The following is an 8,527-nucleotide window of genomic DNA, read 5'->3' on the forward strand; positions in this document are numbered from 1 at the left end:
CACATTTATATAAGTGCGACTAAATTATATTGATTGGTCCCATAGAATATGCAAAATTCAACATGCCAGTGGAGACAACCAATGAGAATTGAATGTTAACACCATACGTTGTCGAAAATTAACTAAAAACCCATTCAATAGTTTGGTATAAGCAAATTGAATTCAGAAATAAATGACGATAGGAAGAAGGAAAGCTAACACATATTTGTTACATATATAATAATATGAAGTAGCTAATTTGAACTGTGAAGTATGAGAAGATTGCCATCCTTGGTTAGGGCAACTAGATTTTTTTTTTTTTTTTTTTTTATGTAGGTAAATCAACAAGCTAACATATTAGTTAAATTGCATTGACGATTGTGTATATTAACTCAATTCGCTTGATTGAATTGATAACCAAGACTGATTTGGACTTTCTTCAATATCCGGTTGTATGTATTTCTCTGATAATGACGAGAAAGGCTTTGGAGGTATTTGTAAACATTCAATGTCTCCGTCAAGCATTTCTATGACTTTGTTCATTGAAGGACGATCATTAGGTTTCATTTGTACAAATGGATCATCCTTCAATGAACTATGATCATCTTCTTAGTCATTTTCTTTTCCTCCTCTATGGCATCTTCTATTTCTATACCATTTGCGTACTTGCTAAACAAACAAATTATAAAATAGAACAAGTGCCAAATGTCCCCATGTTAATCATCAACATGCAGTCTCATAATCTATCTATTTAACCAATTATAGAAGCAATAAAATTACAAGTTATACAAATGTCCTTTATAAAATAGAATAAATTACAAAAAACCTAGTAATCGTCCATCCAAACCAGCTCGTCTTGCCAATATCTCTCTTTGAAGTTGTTGGAAATATATCTGCCGAATACCGGACAACGTACTCACATCGAGCAACATTATTCACTCCTCCCATTCCTACTGGGCGATTTCTACCTTCTCTTTTTCTAGCTGGCAATTTCTTGTCCTCTTGTCTACTTTTATTCCCCCCCCCCCCCCCCTCTCTCTCTCTCTCTCAATCATATGCCATCTTCTCAGCCTTGAGTCGGAGAAGCTTTCTCCTGATCATGCGACTCCTTTAGGAGAGTAAACTTAAGCTTACTCAGCTCCAGAATTTCATCTGATGACCTTCCTTGGGCCTGACGCTTTCCTTTCTCAGCTTTTCTTCCAATTGGCCAATCCAATTCGATGACATCATTCTTGACAACATTCTCGTCCTTTGTACCACCGAGTTAATCAATTGCACTTGTTGAGGTACACGAATATATCGGGGACATCGTCGACCTTCGCTTGATCTCATCCTTTGTGCCACGCTGCATCCATTTAGGTTGGTCTTTCAACAGCTCTTAACAATGCTCGAACTGAAAGGAAGTTTTCTCAAGCAATTGGTAGATGATCTTCGCTTTGTCGAACTTCCAATTGAAACATAAAATAAAATAATTAAGATCAATCAAAGGTAAAGGAAACATAATGCATAAATATCATAATAAGAATAAAAGATAATATAAAACTGGAAGCTTATACTTTATCTTGCTCAGTCATACCACTTTGATTCAAGAATTCAACTTAGGCGAGTCTAGCACAAAATTTGTTCATTGCCTTCTAAATGGCAGACCACTGATGGGTTAAGGACCCAACAGTCCACTCATTTGTACTTTCTTTGTACTCATTGAAGTATTGATTAATTTTTTTCTAAAGTTGGGAATGTCTTTGGTCCATTCCCACAATGGCATCAACGTTACTATTCAGCCATGCGGAGACGAGTAACTTGTCTTCTTCAGGTGTTAAGTTTGCCCCTTGTTAATTTTCTTTGGGAGTAAGGAGCTACTTGGGTTAGGAGGATGGGTGGAGAGTCATCTAAAGTGACGGGATGTTGTTCACTTTGACCACCATAAATGTGGTCAAATTTAGGCTCCTAAATTAGGAGGATTGTGAAGATCAATACATAGAAGTGATTTTGGTAGCCGGCTTAGGAATCATATGGTAACATATGACCGTACTTGCTAAACATCCTTCCTTGCATGGTTGCAATAATCAGTTGCAACAATTTATTGGTCATCCAGGTTGCCATGCCATAAAGGTGTGTGCCAAAGTGCCAAATGTCCCCACGAGGATTTCTCATCATTACAGCTGCAGGATTAGATAACTCAAATCAAATTTTAATCAGTTTTCAAAATGAATAAGAACATAAGTACATAACATGGAAAATAAAAGCATTCCCATTAGCTTCCCTAAACACTTGTGCATTTTTTAATGTGGCTCAAAATGGTTTACAAAATTTACATCATGTGTGAGAATGGAGCTACGCTATGAAAATGGCTACAAAACCATTTAATCATGATTGCCTTTTGTGAAAAGAATCACAAAATAGTTGGTGGCCATCTGGGATAAATCGGATTACCATGCCACTTTCGTTGGAGCTCCATTAAAAACACTTATGAATTAACCCCCTCCCATGGAGTCATTTCAACCATCATCACATCTTTATACAGGCCTAAATCAGTACCAAACAACCCCTTCATATAACAGCAGCAAGTTTAGCCCAAACTTGGTAATTGAAACAAACAACAAATCCATTGTAGCAATAGACACCATAAATAAACTAATGCATATACTTGATGTGTTAATAAGTCCATGCCAACAAGTTAGTCTAGCTCACAAGTAACAGAAAAGTACGAGAACTGATACATATATTTGATATGTTAATACTTGATGTATATGCTTATGGGTCATGTGAAGAACATGTACAAGCTATACATTAGTATATTAAGATCCAATTTATAACTTGTACATGTTTATGGATTAAGATTCAATTTATATATTAAGATCCATAAATTGAATATGTTTATAGCTTGTACATGTATATGCTTATGGATCTTAAAATGCTTATGCCTCATCGATCTTAACCTCCTCTCTCTGCTCTTTTCTAAACTACTATAAAAGTGAGTTGTTAGAAGTAGTTTCCTCATTTAGAAATAATTATCAAATAACTTCAAAATTTTCATGGATCTTATCTACAGCTTTTCTCTATGCATTCATCTTTCTTCCCCCCCCTCCCCCCCCAAACAAAAGGCTTGTAATCAAATAGCCTCTTCATCACAATAGACCGTTAGATATAAACACATATTCTCCAGAACCAATCTGACCAAAATACCAACAGCCCTAGTTTGGCGCCCCCAACTTCCACGTACGGACACGTAGAAATTGAGGCGTCGGGATGATGACAACACGGGTCACGCATCCTCTCGCTAGGTGCCAAGTGTGTGTATATGTAACAAGTGTACAATAAAACCACGAAGCAGATAATAATAAAGTCTTCAACTAAGTACCAGAATTTTTGTTTAAATACAAACTCGCTTAAATCACATATAATAAAATATTACAAGTCTCAACATTGTTTCAAATCTAAATTACATAACATAAAAACCAATAGAGATAATTTTTAACATAAAACAACTCCAAGTCAATACTCTGGCAGAGCCGCCTCCTCGGGCTCAGCTTCCTTCTCCTCAACCTCTGCATCAAAATCTACGATACCAAAAATGGTGCCGCAGGTAAGTAATAAACCAAACGCTACAAGATAAAAAATATTACACTTAACAATATGCATGAAAAGATGCCAAATGCATGTCCTAAAAATCTACATTTTTCCATGCACGCCAAAAATTCCATTTTTGATTAAAAAATAATTTATTTTCCAACTCACGCCAAAAGTCTCATTTGGCCCAAAATATTTTATTTAACCAATCCTTGCTATTTTCCCAAAAAATGGCCCAAAATCTGAGTTTCAAATCCATTTCCATTTTCATTAACCGAATACACCATGACCTCCCCTAGGGGTCATCCGTACACACTAGCTTCCTTTGTCACACCATGGTAACGACCATGCATGTGATTTCGTAACGAGTGATGCCTAGTTCCTCACCACGTGTATATGTAGCCAAGCATCTTCTAGCCCCCGCCACCATAGGGGCCACGGAGTCGGTACGAGAGCATTATCATCCCGCCCGCTCCCGTTATCGCCCAGCGACAATCTAGGGGACGTCACTTAGTATATTGCACTCCCGAGTGACCAGAGGAGCTCCACCAAGATAATGTCTCATCTCAGCTTAGGGTCGTGATACACATGCACCCAAAATCCATATAAATGTACATGTATGCTATTATGCGAAAAATCTAATTTTTCCTTTTTAAACATGAATATGCATGCTCCATGCAATGCACACCTCCAGACACAATTTATCCAACAAATCACAACATCAACAACAAACATATAACTCCGTCTTCAAATCTATTCGACCCCCAACTCCTTGGACTCAGTCCGGAATAACCAACCAATCACAGTTTATTGTAAAAGAAATAATATATTTAAATCTAAAATGAAGTTTTAAAAATACTTACAGCGCTATATAATAATTTCTGAAGGATCAACGAGCTGAAAAGGATGAAGAAAAAGCAACGTAATAGTGTAAAAACACTGTGGTCGTGGGTTGTAAAGTACTCACTTTTGAATGAGGATGAACCAAAACTTGGGATTGATAGGGAATGGCTTAGAGGTGTTTATGAAACTAGTAGAAGTGAGGATTGGCCGTGGGTGGCGGCGAAAATGGCGGTAATGCCAAAAAACCCAAAATGAAAAAGTGAGGTTGTGAGGGCTACTCTGGCGACGGATCGGAACTGGAAATGGGTGGTTTAGGATGACAAGAAGTCGGTGATGAAGTTGTGAAGAGATAGTGGCCGGAGGTAGAGCGACGACGGCACTGGAGGGAAAAGATGCTGCGGCTTGGACGAGCTCGTGGCAGTTAACGGTGGCTCGGATGGAGGTGAAATTTAGTGGGAATGATCATCGGTCGGAGGGGAAGAAATCTGGGTGGGTGGTGCAGATCATGACGCTGACAAATGGAGGCACTGGACGGTTGAAGAAAACTGCGAAAATGGGGAAAGGAGAAGCTTCGATCGAGCGAGGGAGAGAAATACCGGAGGAAAAAGAGAAGAAAAAAGAAAGAAAAAGAGAAAAGAAAGAAAAATGAGAAAAAGCAAAAGAAAAAAAATAAGAAAAAGAAATGAGGTCCAATCCTCACCTCTCGAGTCCAAAAACTGATCCAACGAAAGTAACTTTAAAAGCTATAAATTGAATAAAATAATTTAAACACAACATCTAGTTAAAATATAATAATTAAGTATTAAAAACTAACAATTAAATTTTAAATCCAAAAATAAACTAAAATAAATTTAACAGCAATTTAAACACAAAACAATAATTAGTAATAAGAAAGCACCACAAAATAAATTTCACAACTGAATAAATCCAATTAAAATTCGATAATTTAAAATAAAAGAACTAATATTTTAATTAAATTAAAATACTCATTCTGTGAAAATATACGTAAAAACGGGATATCACATTCCCTCCTTAAAATGAAATTTTGTCATCAAAATTTGTGAAATCAAACATCAGAGCCAAAACAGGATACAAGATACAACTCCCAACATATTTGAGAGATACATATCATCAATAACACCAAACAAATTCCAATGGTTATTATCTTCACACCATAAACTGCTAATCTCAATCGACATCTATGCTTTACCTTTTGAACTTTCATTCTATTCCAACTTTGGTTACTTAATAACCACTTCCAAAGTTAACCATCAATAAACAAAATTTGTATGACCAAAAGATTAATCTCTCATTAAAACTTCAAATCACTACTAATTTCTTAAAATCAACACAAAATTTGAATATCTAAATATCTCCAAAAATCATACTTTCGTGCGCATTCTGATAACTCGTCAAAATATATAAAAGCTATATCCTCATAAATTAACATCATCAAGTACAAGCTCAATCAACACCTAATCACAAGAAAACCTTTACCACATTTTGATAGAAAATAATATACCTCCAAAAACCACAAATTATCACTCATTCCTCAGTTGGCCATCGCTGCCTTAATCAAAATCAACATTCCGCCAAAAAAAAAAAAAAAAAAACATCCATGATTGTTGACAGAAATCAATACCCATCTACCTCAACATCCCAAAATGAAAACAAGTGTCATCATCTCAAAATAAAACTGCCACATCTCAGATAAGGAACATAACCTAAAAGGCTCGAATCCATACCGACCAACCAACAAAAGCGACTATAAACTTTTACCTGGCAATCTATATTTAAAAGCTTATCACCTAAATTTTGAATATCATCTAACCTGACAGTGACTAATCTTAATACGAACCACCATAAAACTCACCAAAACATTATTGAAACCTTCTTGGTAACTCGCCCACCTACATCTACTTCTATAAGCTAGTATCTACATGACTAGTTTCTTCAATTGCACATTCCAATTAAACCTCCAAGCAGGCCATACTACTCAAATCTTCAATCCTCTAAAATTATTGCACAACACTCTTGGATCCTAGAGCCATATTACCTTCTAAATCCATTTATGTTATCTACCATTGATGCCTAAGTTTCAACTTTCAAAATTTTATCATACCCCACACATGGTGACCCAACAAACTCTATCAAATTAAATAAAAATGTCTATAATTCTTCCGACTGGACACTCAATCTCTAGGGAACAATATAGCTTCCAAATTTAAATTCCTAAGTGAACTCAAGTCACAATTAATTACTGAGAATAATCACAACAATCATTGCCTACCATCATCCTATTGGGTAACCTGCTTCGATTGTACACTTCGATCATCTTACCAAAAACTCAAAGCCAATATGTCTCTTGAATTTAATATTCTTACACAGATTCTTCTTCAAGTCCCACCAAACCAAAAATAGTGAGACTAGAACCAGCACTCTCCGAAACTCATACACACTCACCACTACTATGCATGGATCTCATGCACTCTTAGCCAAAACCAATAATCATCCAACATACAAGTGATCCACTGCTACCATTTCCATCATCTAGACTTATTATCCTCAAATCAACAAAAATCATTCCTAAATCTGCTCAACTTATATCCGTAAATATGCAAAAATCCATTCCTAAAAGTTGGCCGAACATACAGCCTCAAACCCAAAAATATTAAAATACCAACACTCAAATTAACATACTCATTTAATACCAACACGTAAACTACCATCTCCACCCCGGATGGACCTATATTTTTAGGATCAACAAAATTATTTCTTAACCTACACCACCTTAGTCCTGAAACCTGAAAAGAATCATTTCCTAAAATCTACCAACCCTATAACCCCCAACTTGAGAATAAGCATCTTCTAAACCATAAATTTTCCAAAACTCTTTAAAAAAAATACAACCCTCTTCATGAGTCAGCAAAATCATTACCTTCGAGTCTCATAGAGAAAATCTCTTCTTGAAAACCTACACACCGATTACTTAAATTAGACGAATTGATGTCTTAATGGCTGTAGACAAATTAACTCACAAAACGTCATCAAATTGCTTTTGGCAAAATCTAAAACTTCCAATTTAATCAACTCCTCAAATACTTGTTGAATCTACAACCTCAGGTTCCATAAACTCATTCTGTAAATCCTATAGAATTCTGACCTTAGATTCCTTGCACTCTTATTAGTTGTTACCTCCGTTCATTCACGGCTCCTGCCTTCGTCCTGATGGATTCAACTAAACCACAATATTTCCCCTCCCAAGCTTATCAAAAAAATAGCCATCTAACCCAAGTACGTGCACTCTATCCAGGACCATCATTGCACTCTAAAAGGTTTGAAACCTCCATCTACGCAAAGGAACACTAAAATTTAAGATAATAATAACCATTTCTGAACTAGATCAATACCTCTAAATCTCAGAAAATACGCTCCTCGAAAATTCCCATATCAAAAACTTAAATCAACCCCATGGTAATGGTTACAGACTAATCAAACTCTAGGATAGATCAAGTTAGCATACCAAATCTGCGTATCTAAAACTCAAGTCTTACTATAAAGCAGCCCATCCAGTTATTTCAAAACCTTAGATCATCTAAAGATCATTTTCCGAAATCAACAAGATTGAAGACCTTAGATCCGATAATAAAACAATCACCTCCCAAAACTTTCAAAATCTAAAACATTAAATGATAACAAATAATTTCCTAGAATCCACAAAACCTTAAACCTTAAATGAAATTCTCATAAATTTATTTTCGATGTTCGTTGAACTTACAATCTCCTACTCTACTGACTCATTACATAAATTCTACAAAACCTAATTCCTCAATCATTTTAATTAAGCGACTTAAAGCTAATTTCCCTCCTCATTATGACTTGAGTTCCTACTCCACAGAAATCGCCTAAACCGTGTCGTTCCATTCAAGCTTCGATGTTATAAAAGCAAACCACATCGATAAAAATTTCAACCTACTACACTAAATATTCATACCTAACGGCATTCTCGATCGTACCATCTTTCTGTCATAGCGTAACCCTTAACCCACTTTTCAACTCAGAACAAGATAAAATAAAGCAAAATAAAATAAAACAAATTAAAATAAAATAAAATCCACAATAAAATAACATAATT

Source organism: Carya illinoinensis, chromosome 5, assembly GCF_018687715.1.
Source record: "Carya illinoinensis cultivar Pawnee chromosome 5, C.illinoinensisPawnee_v1, whole genome shotgun sequence".
Classification (NCBI taxonomy): Eukaryota; Viridiplantae; Streptophyta; class Magnoliopsida; order Fagales; family Juglandaceae; genus Carya; species Carya illinoinensis.